Genomic DNA, 21921 nt, shown 5'->3' with positions numbered 1-21921 from the left:
ATCAGCCCTGGATATACTAAAATATATGCATCACAATAATTTATCAGAAATTTATGCCAATGTTATCACAGTCAAATAAAAGTCTTAATAACTCTATAACAGTAGCATCAATAAAAAAAATCTTATCAAAATTACAAATTATCAAAAGTTATTTGCCATCTTACATTTGCCAAGAGTGACCAGAGTTGCTTTTAATTAGATTGATGGAAAAGTACACATTTTGATGATCTAATAAATGAATTTGCAGAAAAGCAAGCCAGAAAAGTCTTATGATCAATTTAGATTTTATAATAATAACGTATTATTATCTAAAATTAGAATACCAAAAATATTCTTTTTGTAATTGATAAGTTTTTGTTGTTACTTATGTGTCACTATTACTCTTTTAATGTTTTATAAATAGTGAAATATTTTTAAAGAAGAAAGCTTTATAGTTTAGTACCTTTAATGGCACTTGCCTTCTCTTTTTTGAACAAAGGGCCCCGCTTTTTTTTTTTTTTTTTTTTTTTTTTTTGAGACAGGGTCTCACTCTGTCGCCCAGGCTGGAGTGCAGTGGCGCCATCTCAGCTCACTGCAAGCTCGGCCTCCCAGGTTCATGCCATTCTCCTGCCTCAGCCTCAGAGTAGCTGGGACTACAGGCACCCGCCACCACGCCCGGCTAATTTTTTGTATTTTTAGTAGAGACGGGGTTTCACCATGGTCTCCATCTCCTGACCTCGTAATCCGCCCTCCTCGGCCTCCCAAAGTGCTGGGATTACAGGTGCGAGCCACTGTGCGGGGCCCCCACATATTTTTTATACACTGCACCCCACAAATTATACATCTGGCCCTGATAACAGTCATTTGAAATGTCATGCCATGGTTTGAATGTGTCATGTTTTGGACCCTTAATCCTCAGTGAAAATGTTGAGAGATGAGATCTTTAAGAATGATTAGGTGATGAGGCAGAGCCATGGAGGCAGACATTAATGACATTAATGAATTAATGTCATAGAAGTGGGTTTGTTATAGAGAGATTGGGTTTGTTATAAAGACAAGTTTGGCCCCTGTTGCTCATTCTCTGGTACATGCTCTTTTGTCCATCCCCCTTCCACCATGGGATAACCCAGTAAGAAGGTCCTTACCAGATGGTGACTCGCTATGTTGGATGTCCCAATCTTCAAAACAATGAGCCATATAATTTGTTTTTCTTTATCAATGACTCAGCCTTAGCTGGGCTCATACTTGTAATCCCAGCACTTTGGGGGGCTGAGGCAGGAGGATCTCTTCAGGTCAGGAGTTCAAGATCAGCCTAGTCAACAGAGCAAGACCCTGTCTTTATTTAAAAAAAAAAAAAGAAGAAATTTAAAATTAAAAATAAATAAATAACCAAGTCTCTGGTACTCTGTTGTAGTAGCACAAAATGAACTAAGGCACTTCATTTGAATCTGGACATCAGTTTGAAACAAAAGGACATCCTTTCAACAGGGAGAACATTTAAAAAGTGTGAGACGTAAAAAGAAACCAGCACTGGGAGGCTGAGGTGGGCGGATTACGAGGTCAGGAGATTGAGACCATCCTGGCTGACACGGTGAAACCCTGACTCTACTAAAACTACAAAAAAAATTAGCCGGGTGCGGTGGTGGGCACCTGTAGTCCCAGCTGCTCGGAAGGCTGAGGCAGGAGAATGGCGTGAACCCAGGAGGTGGAGCTTGCAGTGATCACAGCACTGCACTCCAGCCTGGGCAACAGGGCCAGACAACGTCAAGGAAAGAAGAAAGAGAGAAAGAGAGAGAGAGAGAAAGAGAGAGAGAGAAAGAAAAGAAAGAAAAGAAACCAGCACCTGGCAATGGTCCTTTCTGAAGGTCTTTACTTCAGGAGAGGAATGACTTAATCAATAAGAAAGAGGGTGGGAAAAACTGTCCCTTTAATACAGATCTTGCAAAGCCGAAATCAAGAAACCTTGAGGAAAAAATAAAATAGGTAGCTGAGTTGTACGTGGAAAAATGTGTCTGTCCCTATCCATACATACCTTGTTGTATTGGCAAAACTGGGGTTGAATACATGAAGAATTTTAAAAATCAGACTAAATAGCATACTAGAGAGTTAAATAAAATAAAAACCAAGTGGAGGAATATGTATTACAGATAATAGGGACTCTGGCTAGTGAGCAGCCAATGTTTTAAATCAAAGAGAGCTTACAAGTGTAGGATGAATAAGTCTAGAGATTGAATGTATGACATGAGTACTATAGTTAATAATATTGTATCATGTTCAGGATAATTGCTAAGAGAGTAGTTTTAGGTTCTCTTACCCCACACACAAAAAAGCAACCACGTGAAGTGATGGGTATGTTAATTTGCTTGACTACAGTTACCATTTCACTGTAAGTATTTCAAAACATCACGTTGTATACCTTAAACATATATATGAACAAAAGGAGCACCTAAAATCTAAGACTGAGGTTGTTTTGTTTTTTTTTTTAATGTGGACAAAGATAGAAAGGAGCTGGTAAGCATGGCTTGGCACGGCAGGAGAGGATACAAACTGTTATTTTTCTCAGATACTGAAATATCAGCTGGTTGGCCACAATCATTGCATGTAGAAAGGCTGGTCAAAAGGCAAACTGGGAGTTAGGGTTCTTGTTCCACCACTAGTGTCCACATAACACTAGGCAGATTTAGCCTTGCTTTTTCCTAATCTGAAAACTGAAGGAATTTACATTATCTTCCCACTCACAGGGCTTGGTAGAGATAACATATGTGAAAATTCTCTGAAAAACTAAGTAGTAGTCAGAGCCTTAAATTACACATTCCAGCACTTAGAAGAGCTGTTTTATGTCAAAAAAAAAAAAATGGTTTTCCTGTGATTTAAGAAAGACTGTAATTTTAGTGGAGTGTTCATCAGTAGCAAGTTCTATCTCCTTAAATATTCTTTAAAAACCATCTATCAAACGATGAATAGCAAAGACACCAATAATTACTGAGTTGTCATCAAATCTCTCCTGAACTGATCATAATCATGATAAATAGCTAACAACACAGAAAGAGCTGACCAGTGAAAAACAGCAGTAGTGAGCAGAATCTGGATTCCAGTCCAAAATAAATACCGAACCATTTAAAAATAGCTGCATGATTTCGTAAACACTAAAACACAAACACACAAAACTCTTGAAGTTATTTGAACAAATGATAAACATGATAAAAATATCCCAAATTTTAAAACCAGACTTGAGCTTTCTCCAAGTTCTCTCCAAGCCTTCAGCAAAGTGTCCTTCTAGAGAGTCTATAGAATTGATATGGGACTATAGAAATAGTCTACGCAATTCCATGCTACAGTTGTGTAACCTTGTATATAGTTCCACATCTTCAGAGAACCAGTTTAATCATTTGTAAATGGCACAATAATTTCTACCCTGCCTATTGCAAGAGGCTTTAAAGTAACTAAACCAGTAAATGCCTTGAAAACTGTGAGAATCTATGTACAGCGAGACAGTTCTACCAGTTTCCACTATGTTCCTAGGCTTTGCAGCTTGATGTGGAAAGAGCCAGGGATGGTAAAGAGAAGAGAATTTGAAGAATTCTTTATCTAAGGCCACAGTCAATAAACAGAGGACAGAATCCCGTTAGTGGGCTTTGCTAGAAATAAAGCAAAAATGAAACAAAAGTAATACGCTGGTGATCTCTAAAGCAACTAACTTCTGTTTTATAGAAATCTAGGTTTGTCTAGCCAAATATTAAGAAGCATTACTTTGCATAGACAAAACAGATTTATAGCAAATACATCTGAATTTACTTATTCAGATAAAATGTTGCTTCCCTCAAGATAACCATATCTTCAAAAGAAACACATTTATTCCAACTACTATGCTTGCCTCTCTCACACCCCCAGTTCAAAATATTTTTAGATTTGCTTCACACTTAGTTTGTAAACCAAAAAGATGTTATCCAGAAATGGCCCTCAAACATATTTGGTTTCTGACAAAATTTAAATTCATCTTTAAAAACATTTTGCTGGGATTGGAAATTCTTCAAAAGAAACTGTCATAGAGTACTTAATCACAGGCAATCACAAAAGAGAATTTTTAAGCTGTTTTAGTAATGGCATAATACTGGCATAACTTCCCAAAGCAACTTCCTCCAAGAGACTATCTGAGGAAGTTCTGATTTTGTTCTATTGGTTTTTGTTTGTTGTTGTTTTTGTTGTTGCTGTTGTTTTTGAGGCAGAGTCTCACTTCATCATTCAGGCTGGAGTGCAGTGGCACAATCTCAGCTCACTGCAACCTGTGCCTCCCAGGTTCAAGTGATTCTCATGCCTCAGCCTCATGAGTACCTGGAATTACAGGTGCACCATCACACCTGACTAATTTTTGTATTTTTTAGTAGAGACAGGATTTCACCATGTTGGCCAGGCTGGCCTTGAACTCCTGACCTCAAGTGATCTGCCCGCCTTGGCCTCACAAAGTGCTGGGATTACAGGTATGAGCCACTGCCCCTGGCCCTGATTTTGTTCTTTTGTTGATCGGTCATGTTACATGGCCTCATGCATTTGTGTTTATATGCTCAGGTGTGCATATTTATACCTGTGTGTATGTACATGTCAATCCTGGCATGCTGCTGCTTTACCTAGAGAGCCTAATGAAAATTTTACTATCTCTGCCCAATGCTTTATCAGAGTAAGAAGGACAAGTGAGGTATCCCAGGAAACTAGGAAACATTTGCCTATCCTCGTATAGCAATTACTTTTTATTTCACTATCCAGCTTTTGGTTTCATTATATCATTGATTACTTATCTCATATTATGTCATTTCTTTGTTCTCTTTTTCCCTAGTAGACTCTAAGCTCCAGATGAGTAGGGCCTTGTGGGTCCTGCTCAACTCCATAGCCCAAGGCCTAGAACATAATAAATGCTTGATAAATATATTTGGAAGGAAAGAAGGGAGGGAGGGAGAGAGGAGAGAAATCAGGGAGGGAGGAAGAAATAAAGGGGAAAAGGAAAATATCCTATGTCTGGGCTGAGATTTAATTCCTTTCCCTTTGAAAGAAGTCAGCTGGTGGTTCACACTGCACTGAATTAAAAACAGGTGAGAGAGCCAAGGATCATTTAGATACTCTTTCCCACCCAACCCCCCTCAACTGTTTTCACTCACAACACTTCTGACACCAAATATGTGGGGGATTTTTCCCATACCAGCAAATTCTCCAACTCTCCAGACATCAACTGGGTGTTCTAGGATACAATTCAATTCTGACACTAACTACCCAGCAATGGCCGGGTGCGGTGGCTCACGCCTGTACTCCCAGCACTTTGGGAGGCCAAGACAGGTGGATCAACAGGTCAGGAGATCGAGATCAACCTGGCTAACACAGTGAAACCCCAAACCCAGTCTCTACTAAAAAAAATTAGCTGGGCGTGGTGGTGCGTTCCTGTAGTCCCAGCTACTTGGGAAGCTGAGGCAGAAGAATCGCTTGAACCCGGGAGGTGGAGGTTGCAGCCACCGTACTCCAGCCTGGGTGACAGAGACTCCATCTCAAAAAAAAAAAAGAAAAAGAAAAAATACTGCCCTCATTTCAGACACCTGTCAAAAGTCCCAGTTGCCACTGACACTTCTGATAGGCTATAAAATCAGGGGTTCCCATAATCCCCTCCTCACGTTCAATAACCTGCTAGAACAGCTCACAGGACTCAGGGAAGTGTTTTACTTATTAATACTGGTTTATTATAGAGTATAACTCAGGAACAGCCCAGTGGACGAGATGCATACGTTCAGGTATAAGGAAGGGATGAGGACCTTCCATGCCCTCTCCCGGATCCCAGCACCTCGATTTGTTCACCAACCCAGAAGCCACCTGAATCCTGTTGTTGAGGTTTTTTATGGAGTTTTTATTATGTAGGCATGATTGATTAAATCACTGGCCATTGATGATTAAACTCAACCTCCAATCCCTCTCCTCTCCCCAAGATCACGCCTTGGTCTTTTTGGCAACCAGTCCCTATCTTGAAGCTACTTAGGGGCCCCCAACCACCAGCCATCTCATAACATAACATAAGTCACTCTCAGCATTGCAGAGATTCCAAGGGTTTTAGGACTGTATGCCAGGAACTGGGAACCAATGCCAAATATCTATTTCTCATTGTACCCCACCCCTTCATCTGTGCCCAATAATCTCTGCCAATTACTACCACCAACCAAATCTTCATTTTTTGATAAATTATCCTTAATCTTAAAGAACTATGCAAATGAAGCTCCAAGTCAAAGATTGCAGCTATGGTTACCTCTTCTGCATAGAAATTATGGAGCTATATAAGAAACCCAAAGTGCTGAGTGTTTTATTTTTGGCAGGTGCTATGGTCTTACTGCCTTTCTATTTATCTTTTTCTTTCTCTCTCCTTCCTTCCCCCACCAAGGATCACATCCCCCTCCAGGAAGTTGGGGTTCGTCCACAAGGACAATTTAGCCTGGCCCTCATAGTCACTGAAGTCTGAAAGGTAGACTTTAGACATTATGTCCAGGTGAACTTACACTTACAGTTGCCTTGAAGGCTGGGAGTCATGTTAAAAGAGTTGACTTGTTAAATGTAAACATTTTGAATAAATGTGATCCTGCTTGGGCATTTCTTCATTTTTAAAGATATTGGGAGACTTGAGAAATGGAACTGGCTTGGGCATTCTCAACCTTTGAGCGGTTCTGAATATGATGAACTCTGGCTTCTAATGATTTGACCTTGAATATATTTCTATCCCGCAGAAACCCAGTTTAATCATTTCTAAAATGAGGTAGTCATTCCCACCCTGCCTATGGAAGGACCAAATGTCGAAATGACTTGAAAGCCTGGAGGCGCTTTACAACGAAGTGCAGGTCAAGAGCTGAGGGTTAGGGCCCAGGCCCTCCATGCCCAGGTGTGTGACCTTGCCAAATCACTCGCCCACACTGTAAACAGAAGGGCTCACCCAGCCGTGTTTTTATTTTTTATTTTATTTTTTTTTTCTTTGAGACGGAGTCTCGCTCTGTCGCCCAGGCTGGAGTGCAGTGGCCAGATCTCAGCTCACTGCAAGCTCCGCCTCCCGGGTTCACGCCATTCTCCTGCCTCAGCCTTCCGAGTAGCTGGGACTACAGGCGCCCGCCACCTCGCCCGGCTAGTTTTTTATATTTTTTAGTAGAGACGGGGTTTCACCGTGTTAGCCAGGATGGTCTCAATCTCCTGACCTCGTGATCCTCCCGTCTCGGCCTCCCAAAGTGCTGGGATTACAGGCTTGAGCCACCGCGCCCAGCCCCAGCCGTGTTTTTAATCCCTGCCAGCTACCAAATGTGATGATGTTAGAAAATGAGGGATTATCATCATCACTTCTTTTTCACCTTAGTTACACAAGGAGCTAAAATAAACTGGCCTTTTTTGCGTATTACTTTTATTTTGTGAAATAAAGAGCTTACTGTTAGCAAACTTCAGGAAACTGACCAGAGGGTAGAGCGGAAAGGAAAGTGGTAATAAGTTTATTGAGAGATCACATTTTGTAAGTCAGTGGCTAAGCAAAAGGAAAAAAAAAAAAAAAGATTATGCTTCTAGCCACAGGGTCTTGCAGGTAACGCATCTTAACACTCTAGAATATCAGAAGTAATTGGCTGGGCACGGTGGCTCATGCCTGTAATCCCAGCACTTTGCGAAGCCGAGGCGGGTGGATCACGAGGTCATAAGATCGAGACCATCCTGGCTAACACGGTGAAACCCCGTCTCCACTAAAAAATACAAAAAACTAGCCGGGCGAGGGGCGGGTGCCTGTAGTCCCAGCTATAGGGAGGCTGAGTCAAGAGAATGGCGTGAACCCGGGAGGCGGGGCTTGCTGTGAGCAGAGATCGCGCCACTGCACTCCAGCCTGGGCGACAGAGCCAGACCCCGTCTCAAAAAAAACAGAATATTAGAAGTAATCAACTACAGCCAGTGTATACTATTACTGTAATTCTATTAATCTAGCACAAAGGAAATGAAAGCTGAAGGGCAGTAGGGGAAGAATGTCAGAGAAACGGTGAATTTGTCCTACACATTTTGTCAATAATAAAACAACAAAGAAAAAAGGAATGTCTTCTTTAAGTTTAATAGATGATGACTAGAATAAAGCAAGAGATAAAAATATTCATAAAAATGGAATCTTGAATTCCCCTATTCATACTAAAGCCTCTTTTAAGTAAATAACTCCACCAGTTTCCCACCAACAGGTATGAACTCAGTGTTCCTGGACTCTCATCCTTCTGCTCACTCTTAAATCCTGTCCCTCAACAACTGTTCTATCTCAAAAGCCACTGTCGTCACAATTCCATGACAGTTTTTATAGCCATGGATTAGTCTTCATTCCCTAATTCTTTACTGACTGATACTGTTAATAGAGAATAAATGTTAGCTACACAGAACAAACAAAATAGTACTCCAGGCAATTATACTAATTAATGCAGAATTGTTGTATTATAATAGTATCCCCAGTCATAAGATTAAACAATTATGCTTCAGAAAATATATATATTTTATCATGCTGTAATATAAACAAAGCATGATAAATAGTCACATTAAATAATCTTAATGTATTGCTGATGTCACGAAACCAATGAGCTTTTCTTTCAAATTAAAAACAAAATCAGAGAGCCGGGTCCAGTGGCGTGTTTCTGTAGTCCCAGCTTCTTGGAAGGCTGAGATGAGAGGATCCCTTAAGCCCAAGGGTTCTAGTCCAGCCTGGATGACATAGTGAAACCCCCATCTCAAAAAAAGAAAATTAGGATTGCATCATCTGCTATCATTCTAATTAAGGCTAGATTCCAAGGAGAGTCACGTGAGGATGCTCACCCCTTTAGATGCACTGCTGTCTGTGCTTAAAATGTTGGCTATGGGAGGCCAGTGGATTGACTTCTAAGCACAGACATATTTTGTTTGAATAACACAGTGGTTTAATATTTTTTGGCAGACATTAAAAATATATATAGACACTTAACTGGCCTTTCATTAAAAATTGGAAAATCTGGCACAACAGACATTGTTTATTCTATCTTCCCTCTTTCTCTAGCTTCCTTCTGTATCTTTTTCCCTCTCGTTCTTTTCTCAAACACTGATCCATTTCATTTCTTTAAACTTCCTGACTGGCCCCATTGGGATATCAGTTTTCTACCCCTTCTGTAGGAACTCAGATCACAAGACAGGTAGTGTCTTTGTTTGGATTTCCTTTATTTACAGTACAGTTTAAAAGGTTTTCCTGCTTCTGAGTTTTTGTCTTAATGTCAATATAGTATGACCAACTTAATAGTAATAGACTAGAATGATAGGCATTCTTTAAACATGTACTAGTGATATAAATAGAAGAAGTACTTCCAGTCAGATGAAATCCACAGGGGGAAGAAATAGAGAAAGTACAGAGAGTGAAGGCATTGGAAGGGTTGCAAGTGGAAATATATATCTATAAACATAATATAAATATAATATAAAAACAAAATATAAAATATATATGTGTATATATACACACACACAAATTAAGAAAAAATGTTAGGAAATATCACAGTAGGCTCAGAAATCCAAAACCCATTAAAAATGAATCTCTAGTTGAACACAACCTGAATTTCATTAAGCTTCTAATCTTGAGAAACAAATTTCTGGTGACTCCTCAAAAATAGGGTGTTTAAAAAAAAAGTGTAATCTCATGTAACTGAATATTACATACTATAAACCAGTTAAATGCTGGGGAGAAAACTAGCAAAAATGCAATCCATGGTTCTAGATCAAGAGTTCCCAAACTTGGAATTTCCTTGGAAGCTTAAAACAAAACAAAACAACAACAACAACAAAAAAACACTGCGTTCCAAATCCACTTCAAACATTTGCATTTAATTGGTGTGGAGTGTAGCCTGGACATTGGGACTCTTTAAAGTTCTTCAGGTGCTTCTAAAATGCCACATAATTTGACAAGCATTGCTGTAGACATTGCTTTGGTTATCACTAAATATTAAGGCTATTGCCTCTTAAAAAGCAATCATAGTTCCTGAGATTAAAGCAACCATCTACATATTCCCAAAGTTCCAAAAAGTGTATCATGTCATTAAACTACAGATTTGAGAGAATGGGAGATCAGAAAGCAAATCTTTTTACCCCAAAGGAAAATATTATCTAACTCTATCCAAAGAACTTCTACAATCCTACTTGAACAAGTTAATTCCTAGACTAGTACTTGATATCCTCATGTGTAAAATAGAGACAATAATTCCTACTTTATAAGGTTGTTCTATCAATTAAATAAGATAATGCTTATGAAGTGATAGTTGATTCTTTTAATAACTGTTTTTTTATAAATCTGATATTCAGTGATTATGGTTTTTCCTTAAAGCCATAGCTAATAATTCTAGCTAATATTAACCTCTCTCCTTTTTTACATTACAGCGCTCCAATTTCTTTTGTTTTTTCTTTGTTTTTTTTGAGACAGAGTCTTGCTCTGTCACCCAGGCTGGAAGTGCAGTGCCCCAGGCTCAGCTCACTGCAACCTCCACCCCCTGGGCTCAAGCAATCAGTGCTCAGCAACCCGAAAGTGCTCGGATTACAGGTGTGAGCCACCATGCCTGGCCTACAGTGCTTGAATTTCAAATGCTTTATTTTATATTGTCTTATAATTGCTTAATGACTTGTGGTCTGACTAGATAGACAAGAATTATTTGGAAAGAAGGGAGATTAAAAGGCCATTTATCAGCAATGATAAATCTGCTTGCTTCTCATACAATTTACTACAAGATAATAGGTTGGTACAAAAGTAATTGTGGTTTTTGCCATTAAACGTAATATTTAGGTTGAGAGACTTGATCCTGCATTCATGAGAAGCAATGAATTTGAAAGTAGCATCCAGAAAAGCCAATGGATCAGCAGTTGGGAGGGGACTGTGGAGTCACATTTTCCTTTTTGAAGGTAGAATAAGCCCTATTTTGTGTATTAGCTTTGTCTTGTAGCTGTTAACAAATTACCAGAAACTTGGTGGCTTAAACATGCCAGTTTATTACCTTATAGTTCTGTACATTAGAAGTTTGACATGGATCCCACTGGGCTGAGACCAAGGTGCCAACAGGGTACATCCCTTTCTGAGAACTCAAGAGGAGAATCTGTTTCTTTGCTTTTTCCAGCTGCTGGGGTTCCTTCCCTTAACTCTCAGCTCCCTCCATGAGTCTTCAGAGCCAGCAACGTCAAGCAGCGTCCTCATGCTACCAACTCTCTGGGTCTCTTTCCTGTTGTCACAAAAGGAGTCCCTCTGACTTCTTTTGTGTCTCCTCTTCCACTTTCATTTTTATTTATTGATATTTTTGAGACAGGGTCTTGCTGTATTCACCCAGGTTGAGTGCAGTAGCGTGATTATAGCTCACTGCAGCCTTGTCCTCCTGGGCTCAAGGAATCCTCCCACCTCAGCCTCTCAAGTAGCTAGGACCACAAGTGTACCACCATGTCTAATTTTTTTAATGTTTGTAGAGCCTGGGGGCTGGGGCAAGTTGGGGGGGGTGGTGAGGTGGGAGGAACAAGGGGTGGGAGATGGTAGAGAGCTCTTTATGTTGCTCAGGCTGGTCTTGAACTCCTGGTCTCAAGCGATCACCCTGCCTCAGCCTCCCAGAGCACTGAAATTATAGACATGAGCCACTGTACCTGGCCCCTCTTCCACTTCTAAGGACGCTTGTGATTACAATGTGCCCACCTATGTCAGAGACATCCTAACCAGAGTGATTCCATCTTGAATAAAAGCCAGATAAAGCAAGACCTGCTGGGTTACATTTCCAGGAAGGTAGGCACTATTGATCACAAGATGTTTATGGTTGAAGAAATGAGTTAACGGGAAAAGGCATTCTTGTTTAAAAATAGATTTCCTTCTAAAGGTAATAATATCCTCATGAATTCTTGCTAAAAGTAATAATTACACAAGAGAATAGTAATAAGCTGAATCTGTCAACAAGAGAATCTGTCATAAGCTGAACACAACCCTTTGTAATAAAGTACACTATTCTTAGCCTTAATATCCCATGTCAGCAAGCCTTATGTCGGAGGTAGGGACATTCCTCCTCTCGGTTTCTCAGCAAGCCCTACTCTGTAATAGAGTAGTTTCTAAGAAACTATTTTAACTTTACTATATTCTGAGACTCACTCTGAATTCTTTCCTATGTGAGATCCAAGAACTCACTCTTGTGGTCTGGGATGAGATCCCTTTTCTGGTAAGGGACATGCAGGTAATCCAGGCTTCTCTCCCTACCTTAGCTGATTGGCAAACTTATTCCATCTTAATTCTCCTTTGCCATGTGATATATTTACATAATAACAACAATGGAAAGAGAAGTCAAACTTGGCTGCCAATTACATATCAGTGATCATCTAATCTCTCAGGTCAGTGAAGACTCACTGTTACCCAATTCTAGGGATTAGGATGTGGACATCTTTGGGGATCCCTGAGAAGCTAAATAGGATCAATAGTTTATAAAGAAGTAACATCTAATACACAAAAAACTAAGGTAATAGTCACTCACTAAATCATGCACTCACAAGGCAACCATGCCTCTTCTCCTCTCTACTTAATTCATGGCAGACATTGCAAATCCACCAGGTATAACTGTAACCTCAGATTCCTCCATAGAATATGCTAAGAATCACCAGTGAGTACAATTAATCAAATTGGCATGCAAACTAATATCTGTTTTCCATCCTAAATTTGAACAATTGTGGAGGCAAGAGGCTTTCTCTCAGGGGCATTTTTTGGAATAAGGTGATGATGTGATTTTTTAAATTGGCAGATCAAAGGAATCCCAGCTAGGCTAAATACAGAGATTAGAATAAGAAAATAAAATAAGTGAAATGCTTCAACCATTGACAGAAATGTGTGTTTCAATGATCGCCTGTAGAGAAGTCATTTGGTGGCCAAAAAAATATTCATGTATGTCTGACCCTGCCCATATAACACAAACCCTTCTCTTGAGATCTGTTACTGTGCACCTTTATCCTTCCTAAAAGGATATTTTGCTCAGAAATAGATTTGGATAGATGTGTATGTTTAGGTATTTTAAAGCTTTTTTACTCTAAAATAAAACTCTATGACCTTTCACAAGTATTTTATATAAGTAATCTATGATCATGGTAGAGAAATTAGAAAAAACAAAAAAGATAGGAAAAAAAAACCTCACACATAATCCTATCTGCCAGAAATAAATTTGGGTGCTTATTCTGACAAATGCGTTTACATTCATTTATTCATTTGACATATTTTATTGAGCCCTGTGCCAGGCACTATCCCAGGCCTTGAGAGTACAATATGAATAAAAGAGAATAAACAAACAAAAAAATCTATGCCCTCGGTGAGCTCAATTATGTACCAACAGGAACATTTTCAAAACCAAAAATTATACCATATTTTGCATATCTATAGTTTGTAATTGGCTTTTTCTATGTCCTAGGTTTTGGAAGTATCCCCCTAATTTTGTCAGGCTGTTGTGGTTTTCCCAGTAATCTCGACTGAACTGAGAGATGAGTACTGACTGCTACATAATTAACAGTCCAGCCTGACTTCCTTTCCATAGTTTGTTGCTATGTGATCAGAAGAAAATCTTCTCTCAAAAAAGTCGAGAGTACTGTCTCTGAATTTCTTTAGACCACAAAGCCTACTCAGGTAATTAAATAGAACTTCGTTCTATCTTATCCCAGTGTTAAAAGAAAAACTTTAGCTGAATTAAATTTAAAGGAGTTTGAGTAATGAACGACTCACAAATCAGGCAGCCCCCAGAATCACGGCAGATTTACAGAGACTCCAGGGGTGCTTCGTGGTCAGAACAAATTTATAGACAAAAAAAGTAATGTATAGAAATCAAAAGTGAAGTACAGAAACAGCTGGATTGGCTACAGGTTGGCATTTGCCTTATTTGAACACAGTTTGAACACTCAGCAGCATATGAGTGGTTGAAGTATGCTGCTGGAATTGGCAAGACTCAGCTATTGTTATAGACGCATACCCCTAAGCTAGGTTTTCAGTCTTGTTAGGTTGCCCATTCATCCACGAGGACTCAAACATAAAAGTATGGAGTCCTGGCCAGGCACAGTGGCTCACGCCTATAATCCCAGCACTTTGGGAGGCCAAAGTGGGTGGATCACCTGAGGTCAGGAATTCGAGACCAGCCTGACCAACATGGTGAAAACCCGTCTATACTAAATATACAAAAATTAGCTGGGCATGGTGGCACACACCTGTAATCCCAGCTACTCGGGCGGCTGAGGCAGGAATATCGCTTGAACCAGAGAGGTGGAGGTTGCAGTGAGCCGAGATCACACCACTGCACTCCAGCCTGAGCAACAAGAGGGAAACTCAGTCTCAAAAAAAAGGAAAAGAAAAGGAAAAGAAATACGGGGTCCTTCACCAGCCACATTTAGTTTGCTTTAATACCAGTTATTTATTGCTGCATAAAGCATCCCCCTAAACCTCAGGGGCTCACAACAACAATCATTTTTATTACTAATTCACAATTCTGGAGGTTTACTCGGTTCAGCAGGATAATTCTCTCTTGGATTTTTTTCCCACGCAGTTTGACAATTTCTGGTGCTAGAGTCATCTTGAAGGCTTCTTCACCCACAGGTCCTGTTGATTCTGGCTATCATCTAGGATCTCAATCAACGTAGCAGTCTGGTACACCCACATCCAGCTATGTGGCTGAGCTTCCTCACAACATGGTGGTTGGGTTTTGAGATCGAGTGTCCAAAAGCACTAGACAGAAGCTATATCACCTTTTCTGACTTAGCCCCAGAAGTCATGTAGGGACACTTCTATCATGGTCACAAGCCTCTTAGATCAAGGAAAAGAAATATAAATCCTATCCGCTTGATAGGAGTATCAACATCACCCTGTAAGAGTGTATGGGGTGGGATACAGTGTGTGATCATCCTTGGGAAATGGAATCTGTCACGTATCTCTATCTTCTTACACCTTTAATATGTACGGTTAAAGTCAGAGGTAGCAAATTTCAGGGCCACTGTAAGTTTAAAAGAAAAGTTCTGTCACTATCAAGCCTCCCTAAAATAACACATCTCAAAGTTTCTGTTTAGTAAAAAAGAACTGACAATTGAATAGCCAAGTATTCTAATTCTAATCTTTATCCCACGGATTAATGTAGAGAATTATCAGTTGATGATAAAAGCTTAATCAGGCTTTTTTCTCTTTAATTTGGAAAACTCACCCTGGGAAAGTGTCACAGAGAGAATCTATCTTTCCTATATATGAAGCATGGGAAGCATTATTACCTACTTTTGGCATCCAAGGTTTCCAAGAGTATAAGGTGAGGGGCGCGGTGGCTCACGCCTGCAATCCTGGGACTTTGGGAGGCCGAGGCGGGTACATCATGAGGTCAGGAGATCGAGACCATCCTGGCTAATGCAGTGAAACCCCATCTCTACTAAGAATACAAAAATTAGCCAGGCGTGGCGGTGGGCAACTGTAGTCTCAGCTACTCGGGAGGCTGAGGCAGGAGAATGGTGTGAACTCGGGAGGTGGAGCTTGCAGTGAGCCGAGATCATGCCACTGCACTCCAGCCTGGGCAACAGAGAGAGACTCTGTCTCAAAACAAAAAAAAAGCTGCCAAATGGGTTCTAGACATCTGTAGGATCTCTAGGTACATTGTTGGGAAGAGATAAACACATTAAATTATCATTTAGTCTTACCAAAAAAAAAAAAAAAACACATACGAATTTAGAGGAACTGTTTAATACAGGCTTGCTAAAATAAATCAACCTTCTTTTATTCAACAGTTAATGAAGACCTATGATACATCTGGTACAAACAAATACCAAGTACACACACTATACTAGCTGTATTAGTCTGTTTTCATGCTGCTGATAAAGACATACCTGAGACTGGACAATTCACAGAAGAAAGAGGTTTAATGGGCTCACAGTTCCACATGGCTGGGGAGGCCTCACAATCATGGCAGAAGGCAAAAGGCACATCACCCATGGCGGCAGACAAGAGAAGAGAGCTTGTGTAAGGAAACTTCCCTTTATAAAACCATCAGATCTCATGAGACTTACTCACTATCACAGGAACAGCATGGGAAAGCCCTGACCCTATGATTCAATTACCTCCCACTGGGTCCCTCCCACAACACATGGGAATTCAAGATGAGATTTGGGTGAGGACATAGCCAAACCCTATCACTAGCTATCTAGGATACATATAAAATAATGTAAAAATGATTGATCCTGTAACATTTTTAATATTACAAATAAAATATTATTATAGTAAACACCATTATGAAGAAGGATTTTATATATTTAATATTATAGCAGAATATCCACAACTTCAGTGTGCTATTGATCTTGTTACCAGAAAGAGGTCTTGATCCAGACCCCGAGAGGGTTCGTGGATCTCATGCAAGAAAGAATTTCGAGCGAGTCCACAGCGTAAGGTGCAAGTAAATTCATTAAGAAAGTAAAGAAACGAATGGCTACTCCATAGGCAGAGCAACACTGAGGACTGCAGGTTGGCTATTTTTATGGTTATTTCTTCATCATATGTTAAACAGCTCATGAGTTTAGCAGAGCTGAGGGATTATTCATTAGTTTCCTTGAACTGAGGGTTCCTCGCCTTTTTAGACTATATAGGGTAACTTCTGGAAGTTGTCATGGCATTTGTAAACTGTCATGGCACCGACGGAAGTGCCATCTAGCATGCTAATCTATTGTATTTAGCATATAATGAGCAATGAGGATGACCACTTGGTCACTTTGGTGGGTTTTGGCCGGCTTCTGTACTGGATCCTGTTTTATCAGCAGGTTTTTGTTGTTATTTTGAGACAGAGTTTCGTTCTTGTTGCCTGGGCTGGAGTGCAATGACACGATCTCAGCTCAATGGAACCTCTGCCTCCCAGGTTCAAGTGATTCTAGCACCTCAGTCTCCCGAGTAGCTGGGATTACAGGTGTGTGCCACCACGCCTGGCTAATTTTTGTATTTTTAGTAGAGACAGCGTTCCACCATGTTGGTCAGGCTGATCTCAAACTCCTGACCTCAAGTGGTCCACCCGCCTTGGCCTCCCAAAGTGCTGGGATTACAGGTGTGAGCCACTGCACCCGGCCTCAGCAGGGTCTTTATGATGTGTATCCTTTGATACCAGTCCTGCAGACCTCCTATCTCATCCTGTGACTAAGAATGCCTAATCTCCTAGGAATACAATTCAGCAGGTCTGAGCTTCATTTTACCCAGCACCTATTTAAGATGGGGTCACTCTGGTTTGAACACCTCTGACTATCTGACCACAATGCACTCTGGTGTTGCAGAGTAAATACTTGTCCATGTCTCTTTTCTGAAAAAAGAATTACTCCACAGGTTTATAATTGTTTCCTGTAGAGGGAAGAGTTAAGCTGGATGGTAGCTAAAAGCCACATATTTCTTTTGTCCTGCTGTCAAAGAAACACTTCCTTTTATGTTGTACAAATTCTCAAATCATCGCTCTAGAAGTTAGCATAAAAAACAAAGAATTTCCTTCTGAGTTTAATCCTTTCTCCTTGTTAACACAAAGTCAATGAATGTTGTTTCCTTCCGGCCTGTTTCTAACCATGTCTATTAAAACTGTTTCTTGTTTTAAAATTGTTTATATTCTCTCTAGAGTTCATTGTAATGGGAATTGAGTACCACAGTTTCCAACAACATCATGCATTAATTCATTGATAAAATCAGCCTAAGACATCTGAGATTCCTATGCATGACATACTCAACTTGGTTAACTTACTGGGTCACTTCACTTAGGAGGGAAAAAACAGGTGGAACAGACAAGAGAGAACTACGTCAGGAGCTAGCAAAGGGAAGTCCTGTTTTGTTCCCTCTTTGTTTGGCTTTGTTTCTTGGGTTTTGATGCGGTTTTGATTTAGTCTTGCTGGAAAAGAGGAAGGCTTTCCCTCCTATCAGGGGCCTGCCCACCATCACTGCCGTGACAGCAAAAAGGTAGCCTGGCAAACCACAGTTTCCTGAAATCACAGCTTTCTCTCCCCACTACTAAAGATGGTTGAGGGAATTCACCAAAGTAGAAAGGAGAAGATTCTACTTTCTTTGTTAAACTATGTACAATCATTTTTTTTTTCCTGAACAGGAAAAGGAAATGATGAAAAAGTTTTTTTTCCTGGTCTCAGAATAAACTCCTTGCTTGCATAGATCCGTGAGTGGGGATTAGAATTACCTGTGGGTTTTTTAGGGCTTTTACTGGATATTTACTTTCATGGCTTTAATAAGTTAGAATTCTAAATAACCTAGAAACATAACATGTAGCTTGAATTTCTGTCTTAACTTCTGACATTGTAAATACCATAATGTTTCAATTGTTTTTCTTCAGGTACTGCAAATGTATAAACTGTATAATGATATGTTAACCATTACTGTAAGTCTTATACACATAGCCTTAGGCTGTCTTCGATCAAAGGAGCGCAAAAGTCTACTCGTAAAAAGTTATCTCTTTTGATAATATAAAATAATGAAGAAGAAAATAACAGTAGTTATAAATGTCTGATTCACTTCCAGTTTTCTAAATCTATCATAAGAAACAAGGTTTTACTTTATAGGCATTCAATATATGCATCTGGGAAATCGATGTATAAAAACCAAGTTAATTGGCATTTTCGTAATGGGCACTGTAATTCCTTGCTCTGATTTGATTTTTTTTTTCCCTGTATTTTTTCATTCTTATTTTAAGTCTTGTGCATTAGTGTGGGAACTCAAGATTAGTAAGACAAAATTTTTCTGGCCTGCAGAGAGTATAAAGTTCAGCAAGGAAACAGACAATAACCAGCCACAAGACAATGTGTTTATCCAGGGATACAGTAGAGAACAACAACAACAAAAAGAATAATCCTTGTCCTCATGAAGGCAAATCATGGAGTTAGGTCTTAATCATATGAAACACAGATATAAGTTGAATGCTATAGAATTTAGAACTCTTTCCATTCTAAGCAGCTAAAACCCCAACTCACATTCGCATAAGCCAAAAAAGAAGGGGGGTGGTGAGTATTCATTGGCTCAAGGGCTGGTTGCAGCACCCATTGCTGTAGGGGCTCCAACAGTGTCACCCGGACCTGGTGCCTCTCCTTTCAGCCCTGCTCATCTGCATTTTGGTTTCATCTTCATGTTCAAATCCAGTGATAAAAGAACAGTGTTTCACTCCTTCCAACAAATATTCCTAGTGTGACTCTCGTTAGTCTGAAGTAGATCACATGCACGGTCCTGAACTAATCCTGGCCAGGGGAATGTGGTACTCTGATAGGCCAGGCCTAAGTCACATGCTTTTCCTTAGAGCTGGAGGGGAACCAATTCCAGGAGAAGTTTGTGAATTGGGAGGGCTGGATGTTCAGTCCCCAGAAGAAATTGGGATGCCTTACAAAAGGAAAGGAAATGGACTTTAGCAGTCAAAGCAACTAGCCACTGTCCTCCACAACTCCTCTGCGGTCCAATTTCTTTGTGCCTTCCTATACCTGGAGACAAATATAGCGAGCAATGCATCTATGGTTATGGGTTAAAGTAACTTGTAGGACAAGGTCAAGCAGGTTCTTGGTTTTTTTCTACCATAATCAGCAATGTTCTAGAGAGTAAACTCAAGGACCCTGAGTGAGAAAGGCAAACTCATTAATAATTTTGTGTAAATGAGGAATAATTGTTTTTTGTTTAAAGCCACTAAAACTTTGTATCCACTAGAGCAGTTTCTAACTTTAATTGTGCCTCTCAAAAGACTGCCAAAGGGGATTTGATTTGTAACCTACAGACACACATCTTGATATTCCCTTGGCCCTCTTCACTCAGTCTTAATGTCTTTGTCATCCCTTAATTGTCCCAGTGCCTCTTTGCATACTTTATTATTCATCCTTTACCAAAACTCCAACCTTAGCTCACATCCCTGACATTTTCATTTATTGTGCCTCAACAACTTTTGTCTGCGTCAGCTTTTCCCTCATCCCTAGTACTTTCCAGATCCATGTGGCTCCCTTAGGCTTAACTGTTTCTTAAGATTTTCCTCCACTAGTTTCCCCAACCTGCATAATAAGTTCAGAAATTCCCTTAAAATATGGGGGCAGGAGGGCCCAATGGCAAAAATAAATAAATAATAAATAAATTAGACTATTTTAATCTGAGGAGGTGATAAATACACTTATAATGTCTTTGCTTCCATCTGCCATGCAATTATATCCCATGGTCTATAATTTCAAAATGTGATAAGAATCTGGAATGGGAGTGGGCTGGGAGGAGCAGGGGCAGATTTTATTTTATTTATTTTATTTTATCTATTTTTTTTTTTTTTTTGAGACAGAGTTTCATTCTTGTTGCCCAGGCTGGAGTGCAGTGGCACCATCTTGGCTCACTGAAACCTCTGCCTCCCAGGTTCATGCGATTCTCCTGTCTCAGCCTCCCAAGTAGCTGGGATTACAGGCACACGCCACCACACCTGGCTAAATTTTTTGTATTTTTAGTAGAGGCAGGGTTTCACCATGTTGACCTGGATGGTCTGGAACTCCTGACCTCAGGTGATCTGCCTGCCTTGGCCTCCCAAAGTGCTGGGATTACACGCATGAGCCACCATGCCCGGCCTAGACTTTTGAATTAAGATCTAAAGGATGAAAAGGAATTAACTAAATGAACAAGATTGGCAGATGAGAAACTATTCCAGAAAGAAGACATTATCAGACAGGACCCTGATCCTGAAGGAAGGCAGCTGTGTGTTTTGAGTGAGGTAGCGTGACACGAGATGAGGTAGCGAGTGGGCCCAGGTAATCCTCAAGCAGGACTTAAGGAGCAGATACCAACGACTAGAGTTCGACCCAAAAGGTCTCCAGAGGTTTTTTTGTCTCACAAGGATAAAAGAAAGTCCCTTTAATACTGTTCCTAAGCCTCTGCCTGGTGAGAAAGGGGGTTGTTACTGTAGAAATCTCTTTCCAGCACTCTGTGCCTGGATTGTTGTTGCGCTATGGCAATCTGAGTTATGTAAGTGCTCTGCGAAGAAAGAAATGAAAAGTGCCTTCAGCACAGTGTCTCTTGGCTGAACTTGCTAGACGTCATTCTGTGATCTGCTTAAGTCAGAAAAGGAATCCCTGCCAAGATCATTTTGCTGTTATAACCATGATTAGTTCAAGTTTCTAATCTTTCACTGTACAACTTTCTGACAGAAATGTAATGCAGATAGGAGATCAAAGTTAACTTGTTTATTTGCCTGAGAGCACTGACTAAGGGTTTATTGGTATGGTTGCATTTAAATCTACCTTCTTGCTGTTTATTTTCTATTTGACTCTTCTGTTCTTTGTTTCCCTTTTCATATTTTCTGCCCTCTTTTGGATTATTTTTATGATTCAATATTCTTTCCTTTGATGGTTTATAGTTAGCTATTACTATTTGTTTTGTTTTAGGGGCTGCTTTAGGGTTTATAGTATACATACTTAACCTAATACAATTAATCTTCAAGTAATAATATACCACTTCACATACAGTATAAAAACCTTACAACAATACACTCCCTGTTCCCACTTTCAGGCCTTTGTACTACTATTGTCATCCATTTTACTTTTATATACATTAGAAACTCTCCAATACATTGTATATATTGTTAATTTTTTGTTGTTGTTGTTAAACAGTCAATCATGTTGGGCATGGTGGCTCATACCTGTAATCCCAACACTTTGGGAGGCCAGGGCAGGAAGATTGCTTGAGTCCAGGAGTTTGAGTCCAGCCTGAGCTAGTTAGTGAGACCCTGTCTCTACAAAAAGTACAAAAATTAGCTGGGCGTGATGGTGCATGCCTCTAGTAGTAGCTACTTGGGAGGCTGAGATAAGAGGATTGCTTGAACCCAGGAGTTCGAGGCTGTGATGAGCTGTGACCATGCCACTGTACTCCAGTCTGGGTTACAGAGCAAGACCCTATATCCAAAAAAATAAAATAAAATAGAAAATTTT

The sequence above is a fragment of the Macaca mulatta genome, chromosome 11, assembly GCF_049350105.2.
Source record: "Macaca mulatta isolate MMU2019108-1 chromosome 11, T2T-MMU8v2.0, whole genome shotgun sequence".
NCBI classification, from domain to species: domain Eukaryota; kingdom Metazoa; phylum Chordata; class Mammalia; order Primates; family Cercopithecidae; genus Macaca; species Macaca mulatta.
The sequence above is the reverse complement of the archived record's forward strand: the minus strand, read 5'-3'. Positions refer to the sequence as shown.